This window comes from Tympanuchus pallidicinctus, unplaced genomic scaffold (genome assembly GCF_026119805.1).
Source record: "Tympanuchus pallidicinctus isolate F22 unplaced genomic scaffold, pur_lepc_1.0 scaffold19, whole genome shotgun sequence".
In the NCBI taxonomy this organism is placed as follows: domain Eukaryota; kingdom Metazoa; phylum Chordata; class Aves; order Galliformes; family Phasianidae; genus Tympanuchus; species Tympanuchus pallidicinctus.
The window spans coordinates 8,053,077-8,078,580 of NW_026294710.1; the positions used below are offsets into that span (position 1 = coordinate 8,053,077).

The 25,504-nt window shown below is 33.7% G+C and overlaps 1 protein-coding gene and 1 long non-coding RNA gene across 7 annotated transcripts in view; one reads left to right on the top strand and one right to left on the bottom strand.

Annotated features, from left to right (window-relative positions):
• PCLO (piccolo presynaptic cytomatrix protein) overlaps positions 1-25,504 on the bottom strand; it is a 311,224-nt gene that overhangs the window by 11,977 nt on the left and 273,743 nt on the right. The window lies entirely within an intron of this gene.
• On the top strand, positions 759-25,030 carry LOC128079600 (uncharacterized). Of its 2 annotated transcripts, XR_008206230.1 has the most exons (5): positions 759-2,261; positions 13,603-13,698; positions 21,489-21,525; positions 22,714-22,774; positions 23,356-25,030. It is a non-coding gene; the product is annotated as an uncharacterized LOC128079600 (long non-coding RNA). The 2 variants fall into 2 exon arrangements; XR_008206229.1 differs by having other exon boundaries at positions 760-2,261; positions 22,714-25,030.

Here is a 25,504-nt window from a genome sequence, read left to right on the forward strand (position 1 = left end):
CGTCACCATAAATCATTTCCTTGAGCCTTAGTATATGTTCACAGCCTTCTTTTCAAAATTTTACATGTTACATAAGGACAAATATCATATACTGTAGAATCAGTTCCATAAAAGATGGTGTGCTATGGCATGTCAGAAATGTTATTGACTTGCCCTAGCTTTCTAGTGGGAAAAAATTCATACAGGGAAGAGAAGTGTTTATTGCCATGCATACAGAAAAACCTGAACCTGGATTAATAGAGTGTATTTTAAGCCTATTCTATTAAAGTATTACTGAGGAGAAAATGTGCTAATGAGAGAAGAAATTTGCAAATTGTCATCAAAAATGCTTATTTGACTCTGTTCAGTGAAAAATTTTGCACAATATTACAAAATACTCATTTAAACTGAGTGGAAGCTCTTTTCCATGACAGTAATGGTTTTTACCTACATAAAAAATAGGGAAGATTTTGCTAGAGTTTGCTTAGATTCTTTTTAAATGATGACATGCTTTAAAATATTTCCCCTCTCCTCCGACAAATACAATTTTTAAAATCATTTTTAGTCTTGAGATGCAAGTTCTTAAGAGTTTGGCAATGCAGTCTGAAATGACAAAATCCCTTCTGAAATGAACTTCACTTTCTGTGCCTAAGCTTACACTTTCTTTGAATATACATACGAAGATGTATATTCAACACAACAGATTTATTTATTCTTTTTGCCTCCTTGCCTTCATGAAATTAAATGTTTTAGCATGAACAAATGGAAAACCCATCAAATAGGTTAAAGTTTATTTGTCTTATATTACAATAGGATGAAAGTATAATGGAAATCATTTGAGCACTTCAAGATGAGTGAAATAACTGAAGTTGCACATGGACTCCCATGGATGTTAGCAAGGGACAATAGAAATGTGCTCAAAAATTACAGCAAAGAACATCAAATAATTCTGAATACAAAGCAGAATATTAGGTTGCACAAAACTCCAAAGAGAAAAACTTAGAAGTAGCTATTGTATGCTGATTACAGAGTGAATCCAGAGAGAAAATAACGAAATATTTCCTAGGTAGATTGCAAACGAACAACCACCAACCTAAATTCAGATACACAGAGTGCTTGAAAAATATGGTAAGAATAGTGTATTTCCTAAGATTAACAGCTAAAAATGGAACACATAATACTAAAGTACTTGAAGATTGTATTTCTGCAAAGTAATAATTCTGTTGGGAAACATCACCTGCTGATCACCTGGGGAACAGTGTGAGATGAAGATTAAGTATATTTCTACAATTTCTGACACATTTCTAGGTCAGGCAGAAGAAAAAACTATGATATTGCATTTAAATGGAAATGGAAAATGATGTTCTGCTATAGAACCACATAGGAACTTTCCCATATCCCTTGGAAAGTAGCTAGTTAGGAGGTAATTTTTCAATTTCTTTTAGTATCTTAGAGGTATTGCCTGATAAAATAGTAAAAAAAAGAACAAAAAATCTTGGAGGTAAATGGATAAAATCAGATGCAAGCTTTCAAAAAATTTAGACCATACGAAATATATACAGAAAAATAACTTTTAGTTCTAGTAACACTAAATTAGATTTTAAAAGTGAAAATCAATATGGAAAAAGTACCGTTTCTGACTTAGAATATAACAGGATATTTTGATGTTTTCCCTTTCTCATAAAGCCTGTATTAAGGGGAATTTTACACAGTGAATAGGTATTGGTGTATGAATCACATATGACGTTTTCATTCCAGTTAGTTTGGATAGTGGCCCATTGCACATTTATTGCACAGAGAATAAGCACAGAATCTTCACTTTTAATGCAGTGGAACAGGCTGTTTTATTTCACAGCTTGCCCAAGTCATTTATAGCTCACCAAAAAAAATTTACTTAACACATGGTGGCATATGTAACTCCATAAAGCTTTTTTTGAGAAGGAGGTGGAAGATGGCATTTGTATACACAAATATATCCATACACATACTCAGGCTAACGCAATATGTTAGCACTCTTTTGTGTTATAAACACAAAATAAGCACATTATCATGGTAACTGAAGATGATTATTTTTGTAAGAACCTGCCTATTCTTTCTCCACATCATGATTTCCAGATTCCCCCTCAGATTTATCCTGCAGTTCTTGGTCTCTTCAGTGAAATATGCTTAAAATCTTGCTCATACCTCCCTGGAGCTGCTCACTGGTGTGCACCGTCATGTGCACTGCACAGCCTGGGTACCAGAGCAGATGCTTCTACACTGACTGTTCGTGTGGAAGACAGGTAATGCTATTACATTAATAGATTTTCTGTTGTGTGCTTACATTACCTGGAACAGTGGTTGCAGCCCACTGTAGAGATGCTATTTTTGTTTCATTAAATAAGAATGACTTGTGAAATAATTGATGCTAATAAAACTTCTAAGCATAAGAATCTGAAAAATTGCATATTTGGTATGATAGTAAGAGTTGTGATAGTTCTAGCAAAGCTTACTATAGCAAACAAGGTAAATCTTTCTTCCAGGACCACCAGAATATTTTGTAACTGGATGTACAGAACATAGGAAATTTTAGCACAGAAGTTAATACTTGTCAATACTTGTCAATCAAACTGGGATTCAACTATTTTCAGAATCTGCCCAGTACATCAATGAGGGATGATCCTTTCTATTGATAAGAACAAACATGGAATCAGCCCAGTCTAAGATGGAAAAATTAATCAAGATTTTACTCAGAAAGGAAGGGTAGAAATTATATGCAGTGTGTTCCATAGTATTATGCAGAATTCAGAATACTACAGTCACTGGAGCATTGGTGTCTGGAAGCAATGTTTGCAGTAATGGGGAGATGATTCCTAAAGTTGTTATCAGTTTTGAAAAATATCAATTTACTTTTCAGCCCATCTCTAGATTAATCTATTAATTGTATATCAATCCTTTTAAAGTTTGCAACTTTCCTTCTGAAATCTTTATGGTCTAAAGTACCTGCTTTTTCTCTCTGATTCAGTACTGAGAAGTTATTCTTGCAGTGCTGATTCCCTCAAGCTGGTTATAATAGACATATACTAAAGATGGCATTTCATTGCACCATTGAACTGATGTGTGTGTTTAAACTCCACAGAGATGCATTTCAATAAAAAGAATATAATCTGAAAACCTAGAGCAGATTAGCATAAGGACAACACAGTACTAAAATAAATGCATTTATAGACCTCTGTGATGAACACTGGCATGATGGGGAAAAAAAAAGAGAGGGAAAATTTGCCCTTGTTTATAATGTTGATAAAGTGAAAAGAAACCTGTTATATAAATAGAATTATGTGTCATGTAAAAACCAATAACAAAGCTCAAGATGATTTGATAAGTCCATGTTCCAAGTGGAATAAATGGTTCTATAAGAAAGCTCTTAATCTTTTATGGGGTAAAAATTTTAAAAAGTGTTTCTGAGTCTCTGAACATTCATGGGGAATAAGGAAAATGCTGGAAGCTCTCGTACTAAGACAATGAAAACTGAAAATTATGGATTTCAAAAAGACAAAGGATCCTAATTTATCCTCATAAGAGAACGTGGTAGTTTTGTGTCTGAGTTAAAAGTGGAAACATTTTTTTATAGTGCAAGACTAAATTTTTTTTCCATACAATGACCAGAAACTTTCATAACCACATCTTATGTGATGAGACCCCACCTTTGGTGACACACAGCATAATAAGTCAATCCCTCGTTCTGAGAAATGGGAGTTTGTCCAGGAAAAAGGTTCTTGAGAATGTGATCATTCACGTAAATTTGACAGCAATTCTGTGTTCTCGGAAAAGTTGAATCAGAAAACACATGTATTTATATTTAAATATTTTTACCTCGTTTAGAAACTCCCCATAAACTTTGTGAGGTCTCTGAAGCAAATATCATCCATTTGTATATATAAAAAACACTTTCTAATTTTTTTCATTAAAAAACATATTCTGCTCCTGAGCATTGTGTATTCAGTAATAATTGTATAATTAACTGAACACTTTCAGTAATGATTAGAAAGGAGTATATCACAGAAAGCTGATGCTGCTGCAGCTAGTGCACATTTTATTTTCTGTCAGCTATTTTAAAACAGAAATTACTTTTTTCTTCTGTCTCCTGACACAGTCATGAGACTGCTTTGGGAATAAATGACTCAGAGCCCTTCAGTTAATTGCATCCTATAGTCATGAGTTTATAAAGAATCTCCAAGATTTAATACTGTTCTTCCAATTTCTGAAATCTCAATTGTAATCCAATATCACACATTGATGCTGTACTTTAAGAAATTGAAAGGCAACCCTGTCCATTCCAGGGCAGTTGGAATTAAATGATCTTTGATGCCCCTTCTAATATAAGCCATTCTATGATTTCCCCTTGGATACAGAAACAATTTATTGTGCATTAGTTTGCTAATAAATAACATTTAACTTACAGCATTATGACTGTTCTTATGTATGGTAATGTCAGAAGTCTCATGTGATATATTACTGTTCTTCAGAAGGCTTTTTCTAGTGATGCCGAGTGTGACATCTATCATAGTAACCATGGCCTGGCACTAGTTCAGAGCCTTGTTCTTTATGAACAGTACCCTAAGGGAATCAAAGAATCACAGAATGGCATAGGTTGCGAAGGGCCCTATCCAACCTGGCCTTGAACATGTCCAGGCAATGGGGCATCCACAGCCTCTCTGGACAACCTGTTCCAGTGCCTCACCACCATCTGAGTAAAGGATTTCCTCCTAACATCTAACCTAAATCTCTCCTCTTATCCTATCACTAACAGACTATGTAAAAAAAGTCTCTCTCACTCCTGCTTACAAGCTCACCTCAATTACTGGAAGGCTTCAATGAGGTCTCCTTGGAGCCTTCTCTACTCCATCTAAACAAGTCCAGCTCCCACATCCTTTGTTCATAAGAGAGGTGCTCCAACCTTTTGAGCATCTTCTTGGCCCTCCCATGGACCTACTGCAACAGTTCCATATCCTCTATCCTCCCTGTGCAGAGGGGTCCAGGTCTGGACACAGTACTCCAGATGGGGTCTTACATGGGCCTCACCTCCCTTGCTCTGCTGGTCACCCCTGTTTTCTACAAAAACATCATTTCTTATATAATACAAGTCTCTAAATTATTCTGACCTGACAACATCATAAGAATTACTAAAAGTAGATTTTGGTACTGTGAAAAACCAAACAAATAAATCCTTAATATTTGTGTTGAATATTAAATGAATGAGGACAGAAAAATGCATAGCATTCAAAGACTCATCAGTAGTACTCTTTAATTTTTGACATTATTTACTGACTCAAACTGTTGTCCAATGAGTTCAAAATGAAAGTAACTAGTCACTGAGAACAAAAGCATAACAATAGAACTAGAAATATATTTAAATGTATGAATTCTGAGGTGCAGATATAGAATAGCTCAGTAACAGTAACAATGACTGCACTAAACATCATTTCAGCTTATGTCTTCAGAAGCCTACATACCAACCTTTTCAGTAGGAATTATTGTGGTTAAATCTGAACTTGAAACACTGTAATAAACCTGATTTTGAGAGCACAATGAAAAATTATGTCTCCTTCTTGTTCTTTTCCAAATAATTTATATTACTCAAATAGTCTTTTTCTTTTTTCTTTTTTTTTTCGTTTTGTTTTGTTTTGTTTTTCTTAAATGAAATTAATATGTCAGTTTCAGTACAAATTCTGATGTGATTTAAAAGAATCAGTTGGGATATTATTGCTGATATTTCTCCAAAGAACATCTCCACAAGTAATAATGAAAAAGAAATGGATGAAAATTATCACAGAAATATCACACAGAGCTTCAAATCTAGATCATTTTACAACAAATCGATCTAAAACAGAGTTTGTCTGTCTTTTTAGGAGGGATGCAAAAAATCAGTATTAATCTCAACGCCTTTCTCAACTTCCCTAGCAAGTTCCTGATTTCATGCATTGCTATCTGCAAAATCTTAAATTTTTAGCCTTCTGCAGGAAATCTCCAACTCTTTAATTCTATACTTCTGATTGAGAATGTATTTGCAATCTGTCACCCATTCACAATTTAGCATAGGCTTTATTTTTCATCACTTCCCTGCTGATACTGTAACAGCGATACACAGAAGAAGTTTATTTTACAAGATGCTTTCAGGAAAAAATTAATTTGGCCACCTTGGAATTTCTATTGTTGGTTTTCACAAGACCTTGGACTGGCTTCAGTGCTATGGAAACTCATGTATAAGAAAGGATAAACAAAGGACATTAAGGCTTGATCACAGTTTCAAATTGCCTGTGAATATCTAGAACAACATATAAATTAAATATATTCCAGATCTGGCAAGAAAATCTGTTTTCCAGAGATGCAACTGACTTAAATCTTCCATTTAATCTGACTATTTGTGATACTTCAAACTGAGTATTTTTTCAGAATTTCTGTGTAATTATACAAATGGTCTACACAATATGAATTACTTATGTATCTCTTTTTTGACAGAAATCAATTGTTTAATTCAAGAATAGTAAGTTGTGCAAAATGACATAAAAGACAACCTTCTACCTGAATATTTTACTATTTTTGCAAATCATCATGGAGACTGACAGCTAATGAGAGATTAAAAAAAAAAAAAAAAAAAAGGAAAAATAAAAAATGAACTTTCCTTTTATAAATTAGCTCATGCATGTTTTTTAAACTTTCAAATTGATATTTACCTGGTAAGCAGGTAAATCAGAACTTAAAATGAATTTGTCATGTAAAATTGGCTTCTGTTTTTTCCCCAAAAAGCAATATCAAGCTGCCTATTTAATTTAGAAGATAATACACCTTATAAGATAATACACTCATATTAAAAGAACTCTACTAATTTGCATGGGCTTATTGGCTGTAGTGGTAGCCTTAATTATTTCTGCAAAATGATTATCATAGCTAAAGATAGGACTACCATGCTGCAGAACTTGAAGATCACGTTCTGTCCTTGAATTTGTTTCAGTGAAATGCTGCAATTTTCTCCCATTGTGATTATATACACCAGAAATTTCTCCTTGCATGTTTTTTCACAAACAAAACACTGGGAATCCATTGCTAAACTGCAAGGTCTATGAATGCTGTTATATTCCTCACAGCATGGAATCCACAAATTTTCTGTATTGGTAAATCCTCCATACAGGGAAAAGCTTTCCTTTACCAGTTTTATTTTTCCTTCCTTATATTCTTTGGCTACAGGAAGGAATGTAGCCAACTAGACCCATGATTTGGAAGCTACAACATCATACAGAGCTGGGAAACTGAAAAATTCCTCCTGAAATGGCTTGCAAGGCATTTAATTATTCTGTGCAAGGCAAGTAAATCAAGTTACGAACACAAGTTATGAAATACAGTTCAGGCTAAGCAACACATACAGCCCTCTACATAAAATAAATAAAAATAAATAAAATAAACTCAAGGTATTCATCATCCTTTCAGTTAATAATCTTGTAATAGTCATGTTTTCCATGAAAATAATCAAAACTGTCTGTCTCAGGTCCTTTGTGATACATATTCTCAACTGCTTGCACAAATTGTTTTCCGTAAAAATTTGATTAGTTTCCCTTAGTAACAATAATATCAGCAGTTACTATTAAAACACAAAATTTTTACAAGGATAGTATTGTAATTTTCAGTTTTCAAGTGACTAAGACTGAGACAACATAATACCTGAACCAGAAGCATAAGTAGCCATGTAGCCCTTTTTATTTTTTCATTCTGATCATGTGGGTCAGGATATAGAATTCTTAGTACACCTAAGTCTTAGAATGGTCTGTACTGAATACTTACATTCATTATTTGCATAAAATTATAAGCAGGTCTTCTAATCAGAAGGGTCATGCAACTAGAGCCACAGATAGTAATTGTAACTAAATATATGTTGTTAATCGCAATGAAATATATACTGGTAGTCCTAATCACTTTTCTAACCTATCTCAAAGAAGCACGAAGACACAACATAATAGCAACTTTCAAGCTCCATGCTGAATTTCATTCCTTTATCCATGGGACACATAAGCTATAGCAAAGGACCACATTTTTCAATAAAAATATTCAATACATAAAGTCTGCTGCAAGTTCAGCAGTGTGCTTTCTCATTTTGGAAACTCTTTTACATGTTTTGAAAAGAGGGACTTATAATGACAGAATTAAATACTTTACTGTTAAAGACAAAATCTGGAGCCATTGCAAGGAGCTAGTCACTGAGTCTCCCTTTCTGCTTTACCTATAAAACATCATTCTACTTCTCAAACAAAGAACAATGGAGGAAATTTAGTCATTTTATTTTCTATTATTTACTAAAGAGACTTTTTTAAAAAGCCTGTCATTAGATATACCAAGTCTTCCTGCATATAGGGTAGGGAAAGGAAAACATTTGCTACCTGTTCGCAATTTCAGAATATGCTACCTGTTTGCAATTTCAGCAGAGAACTGTAAGAAGTACTGTATAGTTACCTGGACAAATTTGGCTAACACAATTATTATAAAATGCTATGGAGAGTTTAATAAAAAGCTTCTGCAGATCATTTATTTAAACTCTTCCTGGTGATATCTCAAAGAAAATAATACTCCCTTTGGCACCAGTCTAACTGCAGAGAACATCTTTGCCTGTAACTAATCACTGATTCTTACTCATCTTAAAACAGAATAAATTGGCACCAGTGCTGAAAAAACTCTATTCACAGTCCTGCTTATTTGTTTTCACACAGTTTCCTACCATTAACTCCTTATTTAGTCACAGATGTTTGTACAGTTGCCTAATGAACTAGTTAGCAAAATGTATCCTACTAACTGCATCACGCCCAGCATCCCACAGACTATTGATTTGGATTACTCACATAAACCAACTCAGGACACTTTTTGTACCACCATGACGTATGAAATGAGGTTGAGGGAACAGCACTGCTGACATATGACAGTGTGTTTTATGAAAGAAGTATAGACTCATAAAATAATTGAGAGAGGAAATGGCTAGAATAATAGTAATTCACCTGGAAGGGACCTAAAAAGATTATCAAGTCCAACTACATTTTCATGCCTAAACATAAATTAAAGTATATTGTTAAGAATATTATCCAAATGTCTCTTGAAACGCTGACAGGCTTGGGACAACAACAGCCTCTCCAGGAATCCTGTTCCAGTGTTTGACCTCCTTTGTGGGAAATAAATTTTTCCTAGTAACCAGTCTCCCTGGCATACCCTCTGGCATGCATTCTATCCTTGGTCATTAAGGAGAAGAGACCAGCACCTCACTCTCTGCTTCCCCTGCTCAGGAAGTTGTAGAAAGTAACGAGGTCACCTCTTCATCTTTTCCAGACTAGGCAAAACCCAAGCGTCCTCAGTGTCTTCTCACAGAACATGCCTTACAGCCCTGTTGCCAGATTTCTTGTCTTTCTCTGGATGTATTCAAGCACTTAACATCCTTTTTATATTTGTGGAACCTCGAATTACATGCAGTGCTCAAGATGGGGCTGCACCAATGCTCAATATAGAGGCAGAACAATTGAAGTCTCCTATCCAACCTTTCATTTACAGTAGAGTTAAGTTCCAAATTACATCAGCTTGCTCAGATCTTGTCTGTTGAGTTGTGATAATTTCCAAGAGAGTCTTCACACCATCACTAAGCAACCCTACCCAGTTCTTTAACTATGCTCATGCTGATTTACTTCCCATTTTGTTTATATTCTGTTCAATTCTCCCTTCAGCTTATGAGTAGTTTTTTTTGTTGTTGTTTTTGTTTTTTTTTCACTGTGGAGCTCTGAGTCTGCCTCCATCTTTTCTGCAGGCTTCCATCAGGTGTTTAGCAATAACTCATTTTCTGATGTTTAAATAAATCCTCAGCCTCTCTTCAGTGACACTTGCTCCGGCCATTAAACACTGTACTGACATTATGTTGGAAGCTCCTCAGTATACCTTGAGGCCCCAAACTGGACGTATTTGTCTGATGTTGTCTCACAAGTACTTGAAGACAACAATCCATTTCTACAACGTGGTTATATAAAAATTGTTTGGCACTTTTCAGAGGTGACCAGGTTTGCTCCTTTCTTTCTCAACCTTTTTTTTTTTTTTTTCCAAAATCAATGAAGAAATGCAGGCATCTCGATCATGAAAACATGAGAAGTCACTGGCACAGGCTATGAGCTCATAGGCCAGTGGGAGCAGGTCAAAGTTCAAGGATACTTGGACAGATTGTTACCATTACCTAGGAAAGTCTAAGCAGTGAAATTTAGGCTTTTCTTCACTCTTGCTTTCATTTATGGACATTCAGGTTCTTTGCGGGGTGCTCACTCCCCAAGCATTTAAGTGGGCCTACAGTACGTGTAATTTTATAAAATTTGACTGGTTCCTGCATCAGTTTTCTCTCTTCTTCCCATTTTTGTCTCACTTCCTCTGACAGCTCCCAGAGTTCTTCCTCTTCCACCTTAGAAATGAATCCAACTCTATGGGAGTTGTCCTTGTGTTTTTTCAATTAACAGTTAACTAAGTGGATGTTTGAGACAGGAATTTGTTTGAACTGTTTAGGATATTTCCGTGTTTGTACCAAATCATAATTCTAAAATTATTTAAAATACTGTGGTACACATTCAAGACAGATTATTATCTGGTTATATAGACCATTGCCTAGTTGTGACAAGTACATCTTGGGTCTTGGATAAAAGAAGGATAAGCTTACTAACTGTGATTGCATTTTAATTTGATTATTTGTTTTTTCCATTTGTTTAATTTAGATTTTCACTTATTTGTTTGTTTGTTTGTTTCCAACTGTGTTTGTTGTTTTTGTAGTGAGGTCAATAGGAATAGAACCGCCATCTCCAATGAGGTACTGAACTCAGATAGAAGCATATATGGTGTCTTTAGGCAGCTCAGAGCTTCTTATGAGGTTTGCCTTAGGTCAGCAGGGAAGCTGTTATCTGCTAGTGTGTTTTAAGGTTGAGCTTCCTCTAGCAAATACAAGGCACCAACTCTTCTGAGAGACAAAACCAATTAAGAGGCAATCAGTATCTCCAGGTACACTGTGAATCATGAAAGTAATTTCCCTTCTTTCTAATGAGCTTTGTGTCAATCACCGAATCCGTGGAACTATTCTGCAGCTTTCTATACCATCTCAATGGTGCCTATTTTTATTCCTTCCCATGAGATTTGAAGTTTAAGGAGAAGTTTATTGTAGGGCTTCCCTCAGGAAGAAGCAAGAATGAAACATATTTCATGACTAAATTGATTGCTAATCCTGGCAGAATTCCTGGTTCCTTTCAGAGGAATAAACAATCAAACAAATAAATAAATTAACATATTTGCAACACAGAATTTGGAGAACTAAAATTATTAGTTATAATAAATGCAATGGAAACAGAATTAGTATTTTTAACATATTCTTAAGATGTGCTAAATTGTTCCTTAATTTGGACTTGTGATCTGCTTTGACTTTCATATACAAGGAAATAAAACCTGATCTTTGTTATCATGTAACATCTGTTATTTTAAGATGGTTATTTTGAATATATCTGAGAGCTGACCCCAAATTTCTCCTACATACAGTTTTCACTTCCTAATTTGAGCCTTTTCTATTAAAAAGCAAATTGAAACTATCTCGTGCTTCTTGTTAGTTCAAGATAATTATGGAACTTAACACTTCAGATTATAATTACACTTGCTGTTGAGAACAGCAGCCATCTCAAAACAGCAGATCAAATCAAATTAGCTTTTTTTTTTTTTTCAAATAAAGTTAAATATGTTTAAAATTTACTTATTGATGCATATAGAATAACATTTTACGGTAAATGTTATTTAATGTCTGTTGGAGATAGACCCTGCTGATAAGATTCATTTGTCTGAATGTTGATGTATGTATGTGAGCCAGATGTCAAGGCTCCCTTTAAACCACAAGAAAAGCAAATAAAATGTGGTTTGTTTTATTTGCAAATATATCTTTAAAACAGGACAGATGAACTGTACCTTCAAAATGGTTCTTTCTTTCCAATGATTGCAAAAGCTTTGCCTAAGTGGCTGATCATCTCATAAATCCCATGACAAATTTCCTCGTTGCATTATCTAGTTCAGAGGTCCTAGCTGTAGAAAAATACTAGATTAGATGGTTTGGTATATCAGACAAAAGTCTAGGTTTTTAATTAGAGAATTGATACAGAAATTGAATGACTATGAGGCTGAAATAAAACCTTTATAATTCAGAAAAATTCCTAGACTACTTAAAGGATCAGACCAGAAATGTTCTTATCCTATTTTTCAAATTCAAAAGAAGTTGCCAATGAAATCAGTAACATTTAAATTACTGCAAGAAGACTAGTAAAGCAATAGAAAACATGAAAAGTCAATTGCAAAGCTGAGTGAGGTTAATAAAATCCATTGCTTTTTAAAGTGAGATTAATTTGATACACAGGGCTCACGTCATTGAAGATTTTTCCTATTCATTTCAATCTCAGTGGTCTTTATTTTTCAGATTATGAAAGCTCATGAAACAAAAGTGATATTTCAAATAATGAAGACTCCTGCAGAAGGAGATAAAACAACTGATCTACAACTGGGTGTTTTTTCTAAACATACAGGATGATTACTAAATCATACTATGCATACATACATGCACACATTTATGTATATACATGTGGGTGTAAATGCGATTCATTTGATTTATATATGTTCATGCATATGCGTATGTGCATATGTATACTGGCATTCATACGTATGCATTTGTATGAACATGTTTAGATTTGTATAGACATATGCATATAAATCATTGAAATTTACCTAATCCTAGGAATCTGTATGTATGAAATCTACCTTGACTCAACACAGTGTTAGCTTGTTGGATTAATCCATACAGAATCTTCAGACACAAAGTTATATGATCATAGCTATCTGCACTGATTTCAAATTGCTGACTTTACTTCTGCTCCTGACATGCATTATTAAACAAATTTTCCACTTCAAACTGTTCATAAACCTTACCTTCCACTTTGTTCATAAACCTTACCTTCCACTTCAGTCTATCCACTTTTTTACAAAACCCACCGATATTAGTACTGAAACCAACCAGAGGGGCAAAATCTTATGGAGTATGGATATTTCTCAAAGAAAAGGTGGGTGATTTGAATCCCAACAAGACTGTGTAGCAAAGGATTAGTTTCCCAAATTCCAAAAATCTTCACAGTAATTGAAAGTTTCTCACCATGTCATCCTTCTTATTCTTATCTGAATCTAACACAATTTGAATGACTTTTCATGGATAAATTCTGAACTAAACTCTTACAGGATTTAAATCTAGCCCACTATATTTATTTGACTGTGTATATCACCCTATATATGTCACGATTTCATACACATCTCTCATACTTTGCATTGTTGTGATGTTTGCTATATAAAGCAATGAAACATATGCATACATCAGTATAGCAAACTAGGATGAGAACAAACTACAGGGGAAAATTAAATGGAAAGAATTATGATGTTGTTAGAATTCCTTTTTTTTTTAATCTTCTCAAAAAGATTTGAGAGATTCTTTGTCAGAGATTTTCCACTAGTGCAGTGTGACAGAAGGAAGTGAAATGCTCATCACTGTTCACCTTTTTCTCATTTTCACTGCAGTGTGGCAGCTGACATATTTATCTCCTTTATTTCATGAGACCCCTTTATATGGGCATGAAGAGGATTTCTCAGTACACAGATCACAGGATGACAGAGGTATGTATGTTTTTATATGTGTGTATAGATTTTATATCTGTAGAATTATTACTGATAGAAAATTGGGTTCTCAAGTGATTTAAGTGGCAAAGTCCTTAGGCTTATACTTTGGTATTTCCTTAATTATCTGTTATCTTATCAACACTAGCATATAAACTGGTGCAACAGGAAAAGATCAGTGGTCCAAAGTAGTAAGTTTTGTGGCACCTACATCTATATTGCATATGGTAGGGAGCTTTTCTTTGAAACTGGATTGACTCTGGTCCCTGATACAAATTTCCTTTTCTTCACGTGGTTCAGTTTTGTCCAAAAGTCTCACCACTGGTTATGATTATGACATATTCAGGGACAGGATCACATAATATGCTTGCCTGGAGCAGATTTTCCAGTTAAGTTTCTCTCAGAGAATCTTATTTGGATGTGCCAAAACTATTCTGAAAAGAAAATCAACTCAGTGTCAGACAAGGTAAAATTGAAGAATTTATTTCAAAGCTGTGTCACTGCTCTGAATCAAAACAATTATGCAGATGAATCCTGCATAACATATGAACATAACAATGTCAGAAAAACTATTTTCAGGAGTAAAGTGGGGAAGTTCCTGCTTTTAGGTCATGGTCAGGGCTGCATTTCAGAGTGGGGCTATGCTCAGTTTGCTTGGTGGGGGGTTGCAGTGATCCCTGATATTTTTTTCACTTTTGCTTGGAGATTTTTCACTCTGTGTTTTCACCGTGTCTTTTAAGTAAACTCTGAAGGCTTTTAGCATGCCTACAAGCAGGTTAAACTAAATGCAAAATAGACTGGAGAGTTAAGGATTTTGACCAATACAGAGAAGTTAACAATAGTTTTTGTGGGTACACAAGATTGATAGTCTACCAATGATTCAGACATACTGAATTGATACTGAACACAGGCTCAAGTGAAATGGAAATGAATGAAGAATCTGTGACAGACTTACATTTATTTGTCTACAGATGGATATCGACAGTGCTTCTAGGAAGAGTACAGGAGATACACAGTACCTCTAAGAAAATATCCAGAAGGACAGCATATTCATTCCCTCCTTCAAATCTCATTTTGGATAGAGGCCAATAACACTTATGTAATGCATGCTGCAGCTATATGATATTGCAAATGAGTTGAATGCCATTCAAAATTCAAAATGAATTTTGAAATAGAAAAAAATAATAGTTAAGAAGTATGGAAGGCCAGATGGTCACAGTGTACATTACATACATCTGTCAGATATGAGCATTCTATTTGTATACTAACTCCACTGTCCTACCAAAATGTTGCACAAAATTTTGAGTTAAGTGTATAAAGTAACTTAGTATCATCAGAAATGTATTTATACAAGACTCTCCAATCAGTATTCTTCAGGCAGTTGAGAGTATATTGCAACCTTTATTTTGTAATGGGAGACTACATATAGGAGTCAGGTTATTCATTCAGATGTCTCACTGAGAAGCCAAAGAAGGATATCATTTCTATGTACCCCTACTTAAATTTTCATTATTTATTTAAATTAAAAATCTAAACTTCATCAAACTGTATAATGTTTTGGAAAAAAAAGACATCTGATCTGAAAAATTTATTAGCGTTGACCTTTACTGGGATTATTCAAGTGAGAACAATTATGCAGTTAAATTCACAAAATGCCTCCAAAAAGGCACTTTTTACTTACTTTATAATCTTATAATCCTTCTCGTAATTATAGCAGGAGCCAGGGAATAATTATTGATTTTATTGTAAGCTTTAAATGTGCCCCATCTTCCAGTTGATCCCAGAAAGGGAAGGAAAGGAGATATGTGCTTGGGTTTCTTATTCTATCACATTGGCAAGCCAAGACTCTTCAAGTCTCATTATATTTTTATAATTTTGTGAATACAGAGTAGCCCCTTATTCAGTGGAACAATACCTAAATGAGGTGTTGACAAGGACTGATGAGGAAAGGCTCATACACTCTGTTTCCCAAACTCTGTCTCCAATTTGATGTGAAAGCTCTCTGTGTGCACAAATGAATAAACATTAGAAATGCCAGGTTTCATGTTCAAAAGTACAATGGGTTTAAAAACTACCAGTAACCCTATATAGTTTCTTAACTGTAATAATACGCAGTATAATTATTTAGCAAGTTAGGAAATTTTTCTTCATGGGAGCATTTGAAGAGAAAATAAATTGTATGAAATAGGATAATAAGTCTGGATATTGTGTAGTCTTTACTTTTTCAATTATGGGAAACTGTGTGAAATGTACCTTTATATAAATACAGTCTCTTTGCATATTGCCATAAAGCAGGAACAAAACCCCACAGCCTTAAGACCAGTGTACATACAAAGAGTTAAAGCGTATGTGCCATTCAAGGGTGAAATCTTCCCATATCTCTTTTACCTGTCATGAAAAAATGGACCCTTAAAATGATCATGTCAGAAGGGCTTAATATGGTGAAGATTTTGAATAATTGCATTCGTGTCACTGAGAATCCAGTAACTTTCCTGAACATAGCAGAGTATTGTTCCAATAAAGCTAAACAGTCACTCAGGCACAACCAAGAAGAATAAATGCTATAGATAGTAGATGAGCAGCAGAAGGAAACAGAAAGAATCCATAGCAGTATGACTCAGTAGACATTGATGGAAGTTACATATGGATCTTTTTCTGGTAAATCACACAAACTGACTAATTATTGTAGCCATATGTTACCAGAAAATATGTAAAATTCTAGGCACTATGACAATGTAAAACATGAAATATGATGGCAGATGTACAAACTGGGTGTTTAACTCAGGGGATCTACAAAAATTTTCAGTTTTTTCAAGGCATTAGAAGGCATTTTCAAGTCATGCTACGTTATCACATCCCAATCAGTGAGATTGCAAAGCCAAAGAGGTAGTCACAATATAAAAAAAAAAAAAAACTTAAAAAATAATAAAAAGATATTTCATTCTATTATATAATAAATAAATTATATATATATAATAATGAAATTATATTTCATTAAATTGTATAAATGGGCAGGATGCTCAAAACTTACTGAAACAGCAACTTTACTAGAGCACAAAGTACTTCAGCTCCTGAATCCTTGTAAACAAACAGTAAAGTGCAACATATTCTGGAAACACAGCCATCACTTTCTACCATGACGTTCATCATTCTTCTGTTTGTTTCATTCTCTCCCACTCATAAGCACAGTGGTACCAGAAGAAATAATACACAAAAGGAAAGAGTACTCTATAACATCCTAAAGGAGTTTCAAATGCCTACACAGGACCAACTGTTAGGAGTTCTTTATCAGAAATATGAACCTAGAGATTTTCTAGAATGGCAAAATCATTATTCACTTGTTTTTAAAACTGTAAGTCTCTAAGTCTTCCTTGAAACTATAAGTCTCTAAGCCTACTGACATGGGATTAAATAATGAATGATTATGGTAAGCATATGTATCTATATACGAAATAGGGACAGAGCATAATGTTGTAATTATAGCTATGACACCAGATTCTTTACCACGAGAATCAGAAGAATCTAGTAAGTTTAATCACAGAAAAGATTCATATTAATTCCAACACATTGATTTTCAAAACTTCTGTCTTGAAGCATAATTTGCAGCCTAATAATTCTGTCTAAATACTAAATTAAATAACAATTAAATTTTAATTTTAGCTTGCCTTGTGATCGCACCTGAAAATGCTCTAGCCATTTGTACTCCAAGATAACTGTTTGAATGTCAGCCTAAAAAAGGCTTTGTATTACAAGAACAAATGGGGGAAAAAAGATATTTTGAATACCAACATAATTATATAATTTATGTGTTTGTTATAAATTAACTAATGAAAGAAATCAAGAATTAATAATCTTCTAAATCATATACAGGAAATGCAATACCATCTATTTTTAAATATTACATGCATTAAATAGTTACAAAAAATTGTTAATTATGGGAGTAGGCTATGATATATTATATTTTATATTATATTATTATATATTATATTATATTATTATATATTATATATATATATTATATTTTAGGTAGACTCAATAAAAGTGGTGCTCTGTTAGAAAACTGCCCACTAGAAGCAATTGTACCATCTACAAGAACTCTTACAAACATATATTTATAAGGAGTGCTTGCTAAAATATGCTGTGTTTGTGAGAGGAAAAGCTTGAATTTTGGAATTTGCTCTCTATCATAGAGTATTAATTTCAGCAAGCAAGACAGGCCTAGAAAAAGAAAAACTAAAGGAAAAAAAACATGTAAAGGACTGTTAAGTTCTACAGCAGACTGTCAAAGTCTCAGTCACAGCTAAGATTTTTGATGCAGGTTAGTAGAAGTCTCTTAGGAACAATATTATATTTTGAAGCAATGGATAATTTTTTGATATTCCCTCAACCTCAATCCTTATTTGCTTTTTGGTGCTTAAAGTTACCTTTATTAACTTGTATTTGTAGTAAAATGTGTCTGTTGCTATCCAGTTTGCTCTGTTTTGTTTAGCTTTGTTTTCAGAAATAATACCACATACCTGTATTAAAGTTTTGATGGTATTGCTAGCAGTATTATTCTTAAGTGCAAACCCTCTTACTCTTTCCCTAATGTCCCTCAAAGGAATCACCAGAAAAGCCTCTTGAAAGTCCAATGGAGCAGTGCTTTAGTGAAGATGCATTTAAAAGCTGTACCAAGAAAAGCCATTAATAACATTAGGCAAGAAAATTATCTTTCAAAATACTTATTGACTCACTATTTCAAAAGGTTGTGTTTTAGTTTTGAGTTGAAATCCATTTGCTTTCAGGTTTTTCTGTTTTTCCTTTAGCTGTTTGTTTTAATATTTGATTATTTTCTACAGAATTCATGGGACTTTTTAAATGAAAACTTTTAAAAAATGAGCCACAGTAAAATTTTCTTGACAAATGATTTAATGACTAGTACCCATCCAGTCCCAGTTCATAAATGAGTAGCACAGGCAGCCTGGCTAGCCACTAGTTAATCACAGTAGGGCTCCCTGGATTATTTACTTCTCTTTTAATGACACTTTATAGCAACAATTTGGCAATTGGCTTGTTTGGATCAATTATACACAATTGGATCATTATATCAAGTAATGTTGTTTGTCACATGAGTACAAGGATGTACTTGCTTCATTTTCCTCTGTGTTTTTATCTCTGGCTGCAGTCTTTCTTCTTATTTAAATTCTTCCTGCTTCTTTTCAGGGAAATCGGTTGGATTATCCTGGCAAGTACCTCAGGAAGACAACACTAATTGCTCCAATTGTTACTGGAGAGCCAGATGGGCAAAGTAGACTACTGGGCCAATCAGTAATTTCTGAAAAAAATGTTTCCCAGAATTTAGGAAGCTAATCATTCTTAGGTTTATAATGCTGTTGTTCTTTATCCTGAATCAATTTTTCAAATTAGTGTCATTTTTAGGTATAAACAATATGGCTATTCCAAGTTTGAGGAAGCAAGTATGAAATGTTACAGATAGCTTAAAACAGAAAAAGAAAAAAAAAAGATTACTGACAACTTATTCCAGCTTCATCCACTGCTTAAAGATCCTGTATGACAGAAAGAATATCTTTCCACTTTTTAAAAGTAAAGGCACTGCGGTATGAGGAAATTGACACTTGATAGGCTAGCTGCAAATACGTTCATTACTTATTTTCTATTCACTTTTGTTCCTGTTTTTCACTCCATATTGAAGCAGTCATTCACATAAGAAATCACCATCACTGCTATTTTCTGCTTTAAGTTTTGGTGGCACTGATTAATCTTAAGCTGTCAAGAATACTAGAGAGTAGACCTTTGCTAGAAGCTGATGGCCAAAAGAACAGCTGTGATTCTATTAATGACAATATAAATGTCAGATTGAACAGTATCCTTTTTATTTATAGACAGTAGATGAATTTGGCAATAAGTTATTCTTTCATTTAGCTCTCTTTCTAGGAAAGGATCACATTTTACCACCTCTATTTGGAATAAAAAATATTTTATTTTAGAAACAGTTGAAGAATCACAGAATTTTTTGAGTTAGAAGGGTCCTTTAAAGGTCATCTATTCCAACTGCCCTGCAATGAACATTGTCATCTGCAGTTAGATCAGGTTGCCCAGAGCTTCATCCAGGCTGACTTTGAATGTGCCTAGGGATGGGGCATCTATCACATCTCTGGGCATCCTATTTTAGTGCATCACATCCCTTAAAAAAATTTTATTCGTATATCCAGCCTAAATCTTCCCTGTTTTAATTTGAAACCCTTTCCCCCTGTCCTATTACCATGAACTTTCCTAAAGAGTCTGTTACTTTCTTTCTTATAGTCCCCCTTTAGATACTGAAAGGCTGCTCTCAGGTCCTCACAGCCTTCTATTCTCCAGGCTGAACAGACCTAGCTCTCAGCCTGTCCTTGTAGGGAAAGCGTTCCATCTCTTGGATCATTTTTGTGGCTCTCCTCCGGATGTGATCCAACAGATCTATGCCCCTCCTGTACTGAGGACTCTCCATCTGGATGCAGTACCCCAGGTGAAGTCTCACCCACACAGAGCAGAGGGGCAGGATTGATTGCCTTGTCTACAATTACCTTGACTGCATGTGAGTCAGCATGGTAAAATATGCCCATAAGCTCAGAGTTTATTATTGCTATTATGTCTTAGAAAAGAGATGATCAAGGTTTTATTTCTCTTTAAAGAAGACAGAGAGTGTTCAGAGTGTCGATATGTACTACTGGATGTGGGCTCAAAAACAAGCAGTCTACATTGTTACACTTCAGTTTGGCTGATTTTCTCTTTAAATCTATGGCTCAATATCCATTACAATCAAGTCAAAAGTCACGTTCATATTGATTACAAGCCTCTATTGATTCAAGAAAAATATTTTAAAATCCAGCATATTTTAGTACATATTATAACTGATGGTTCTACACTACTGAGATATTTCAGTTACTGGGAAGGCAGCAAAAAAACCCAAAGATCATATGATATATGAGCAGGAACACAATAGATGGTGCAATTTTTAGTTTTGAGATGGTAGACTAAAATGTCCTTGAAAATAATTGGATAGAGCCTTTTTAAAAATGGAGCTGTTACAAAACACCTTAAGTTCTCTGCTGTTATGGAAGAAACTGTTTCTATCTGGTTATTCAGTGCTGATAATTTACCATTAGCCTATTGTGAATCAGGTATGATGTGGTAGAAGATAGGAATTTTCTCACCAGAAATAAAGTTCAGTTTAACTAAATTTAAGAAAAGTAAATACACTGTATGATTTGTAGGTTAATTGGAGCTATTCAGAATGTATCTATTTATTCATTCACTTCATAAACCTTAACATAAATGGATTTTGAAAATATAATAACACTTCAAATTTCCTGGTTAATAACAGTTTTCAGACTCTTAATACCTGGTATTATAGATACAAAATTCTGATGTAGCTCCAGTGAATGAAGCACAATAGAAAGGTATGAAAAACAAAAAGAAAGGGGATCTTTCCCGCCACACTTGGACTGTATCTGTACAGGACAAAAACTGGGTAAGGAATGTGAGACATAAGGGCCTGAGGCTGCTGAATAGTCAAAGGTACAGAAGAAACCACTGCCAAAGAATAAATGTGTTTCCCCTAAAAAAGAAAAATAACCATAAAAAAGAAAAATAACCATGCCTGAATGTGCAGATGTATCCAGACAATCATTTGTAGAGGAAAGGTGCATTTTCAGTTCCTATGTTGAACTGCCCAATAATCACTGTCATGTCTTTGACCGATAGTAGCAATACAAGCTCTGTCTAATCTGTCTTCTTTATTCTTTTTGCAGGTTGTGCCTCTTCCCCATAGCTAACACAATGGAAGAAGTAAGTTATTATAATCTTTCTATGTCCTGACTAAGAAAAATCAATAAATGTGGTTGGTTTATTAACTAGAAAAAAAAAAAAAAATTGTTAGTGACTAGCAAAGAATATTCTTTATACCAAAGGACCTGAATATGTAATACATGTAGTATTTAGAGTCATTATATGGTCGATGAAGAGTTTTAAATATCTGAATTGGCAAATTATGGCATGTAAAGTAGATTCTAATGAACCTTTTTCTTTTTTTCTTGTGAGGGACAGACAGCTAAATACTTTTTTTCCTGTCACTCTTTTTATATGATCTAAAAAAGGGTTATATTTCTCAATAGTTACCTTCTAACAGATACAAAGATGTAAATCAGACTGGATAATGAAAGAATGAAAGTTACATAATTTCTACATTTAATATGATCTCTATCCTACACTACTTCCTAGTCTCAGTGTTTTCATTGAAAGCCACTATTACTTGTACAAATGCAATAAAAGCCAACTTAATTTTAATCCATCAAGAAATCTGATATTAATTATAGCCTACATCATAAATATTAAGTATGATATTATATTCTGATTCACAGTCCTATTTTTTTTCTGTGAAATGATACAAGTGCAAGAAAAATTTTTCGTCTTCACTGAAATATATTTTCAGACTATGAAACTAAAACATCAACGTAGAGATTTGTAAATAGGCAAGAACTTAAAAATCTCAGTGACTGTATTGTGATTAGCCCTTAATAAATTATTATATTTTTCTTTTCTTTCCCTCTTATATATATTCTTCTGGTTGAAGTTCTGGAATTATTATTATTATTATTATAATTATTATTATCTTTTCTCTTTGAACATACTCAGAAAGACTGATACTATAGTTTTGATATTGCAACCATTGGAATTAAAAACAATAATAAAATAGAATGCTAAATTTTTAAAGTGTGGAGACACACAAATTGATTTAATCAACTTCTGAAAACCTTATTCTCTTCTTAATTATATGACACTGAGTCCTTTTGCTCATTCAGAGTTACTCTAGCCTAACTAAACAGTAAGTAAAGGAAGAATGATTTTATACATTTCTGAGTTTTAATTCCTTTCAAGAATGTGTCAATAGTTAGTTGAGCCTGTGCTGTCAGTTTATTTCATGGGATTGCATGTTGAGAACAGGAAAATCATGACACATGCCTTGTTTTACTCAAGGGCTAATACACATATTACTCCTGGGAATTCCTCCATGAGAAAGGATAATACAGTTTGCAAGGTCAGTTTCTTAATTTACTGCATGTATTCCGGACAGGTAGGATGCATTCCTATTCATCAGGACAAATCCAAAGCTATAATAGAATGATGTCCTTCCTCCTATTTTAAGGTTTGATTTATATTTCAAGCTTTTTTTTTTTCTTTTTTTCTTTTTTTTTTTCTTCCGAGAAATAAAGGTTAGACTCAATTGATGAAATTGTTGAGATTATTTAATCCTTGTATCTTAGTTTATTATCCAGACTGATGAACCACACAGCTCAAAAATTAAGGAAAATAAAAAGTTCTGTTTTTAGGTTAGACTACTCTGACTATGTGAAATAAAAAGCATGGAACCGTATTTTTTTTCTGTTAAAGCATGATGTTATCACCAAACTATTTTTTGTCAGTAACTAGAGAAAATACAAAAAAAAAAAGAAAAAAAGGAAAAACACTGTGAGTGTTCATGTATGGTTATGTAAACCATGAGTGCTTATCACTAGCATATTATCTTCCAGAAGATCAGTAACTAAATATTTACTGTTAAAAACATTTATTGTTTTGAAACATTACAAATCTATTCCTTATACTTGAATCTGGAAATAGGTCTACAAAACCTTTACTAGAATATTCTGGAGTTTTCTGACCAAGCTGACACTCAAAGAACCAGTGGAAATGCCAGAAAGTGAGCCTTTGGCAGAACTGCATAGAGAAGTGCTTGGAATTCAGTACACATACCGGATGGAAATTTAAAGAAAAAGTGAACAACTGCACTCTGTTGGAATGCATGGATGAGGAGTCACTCAGTTCCTATAAGAAATTTGCTATTTTGTGTCTGGAAGTCTGTAAGCAAGGCCAAGCACAGACTATGACAAGCTTTGCAAGTATTTGTTGACTCCAATTATGGAATGAGTGAAGGCATGTCATGCTTACTGATGTTTCTTATAACACATTTTGTATTTTCTAAAAGAACATTCATTTCATATGGACCTATGAAATGCCAAAAGTTTATCTTAAATGCACACAGCATATTCAAAATGAGAAGTTTCAAAATTTACTTATAACAAACTATTTCATTTAAAATGCTATTTATATCTGTACAACTCTTTCCTATTAGAAATAATTGCAGCTAAAATTATCTTGTAGATAACCAGTTCTGAAATTCAAGAAAATAATTTCCTGCATATTTCTTAATTTGAAAAACGGTAGGTGGAAAATACCATGTATGATCTGTTGGCTGAGTAGATAGGGTACATAAACCAATCATGATCTAACACTGAATCAATATATTAATCATGTGTTTTTAATTGTTTCTTTCAATCCTTACAGGGAAAACATCTGTTATTTTGTCTGTAATGTCTGTAATATTCCAGAGACATTTCATAAGCAAACTTTAAACAAAAGATATTGCACTTTCCGAAATGAATAAAGAAATTGGTTTGCATATGTCAATGAAGATCACAATATGCATCATAAGATTTACTGAAATTTAAGATTAACTTTCTGATCTGCTCAAGGCAGAATATCAAGTATAAGATAGCATGCAACAATGCATATCATAAAAATAACTAACACAGTGTCAAAGAACAAAACTCTGAATTATTTTATATTCTTAACTAGTATGAAAATACAGAAAATGACAAGATGATATGTATAGAGAAACGAAGATTATCATAGCAATACTCAGTTATTTATATTGACCATTTGGTTGTTTCAGCAAAGTAAGTAGTACTGTTTACTGATATTTGCTTACTTGGTACATTTTCATATCACAAAAACCATTCCCAACAAAACAGTAACACATTTCTCAAGTCAGTAAACAACTAAAAAAAGCAGCTTTATTTTTTCCCTGATTATTCCACTAGCGTACATTCCAATGTTGTACTCTGTGAGCTGAACATGAACTCTGTTGCCACATTATTGATCAAGCTGCCTAAAAGCCAGTTTTCATTGCCATTTGAGAGTCATATCTTGCCTTCCCTCCTGCTGCCTGTCTTAAACATCTTGGTTGTGTAAGTTCCCTGACGTATTTCTAAGCCTGTGTGAATGGCTTGCGTGACTAAAACATTTCAAATATCATTAGATGTGCATGTTTAAGGAATTACATTCATTCAACACAATATTAAAGAAAGTAATATATATGCTACTTTTCACATCCAGTTAGAGCATTTAAAAATATAAAAATAGTACTAGAATTATAAGTTTTTAACTATAATGCTAAATTCTTATCTGCAATGAGAAAATAAATCAATTCTCATTGCCATGAGAGTCTCTGTTCAATTTAATAGTTAATTGTGGAACTCATCTGGTCCGTAACACAGATTCTGTATACTGCAGAAAAGATATCATCTGACCTTTAAGACTTTAAGTTTTTCATTAACTTTTTATTCATTTATGAAAATAATACCACAATATTTCTATAATATTGAAATTCTTTTGGTTAATTAGAATTAATCTAAATTCTGAATGACATCCCCAAAATATAATTGTATTTACACGCTGAAAGAGAAATGCTTTCCAGCCTTTGGCTTGTTTTATCATTTGAAATTGATCTGTCCCCACTTTGTCAACTGGAAGTCAGACACCAAAAGCTTGGCTGCCCCCCACCTTCTCTCAATGAGGAGAAACAGTGCTTAGTGAGGACCACTCTTGTTTTTCTTATTTTAGATTTTTAATTGAAGTAACTGAATTAGAGTCTTAATTTTAACGGAACCAGGCTGCATCATAAGTGAAAGCTGGGAATCGAAGCTCTTGA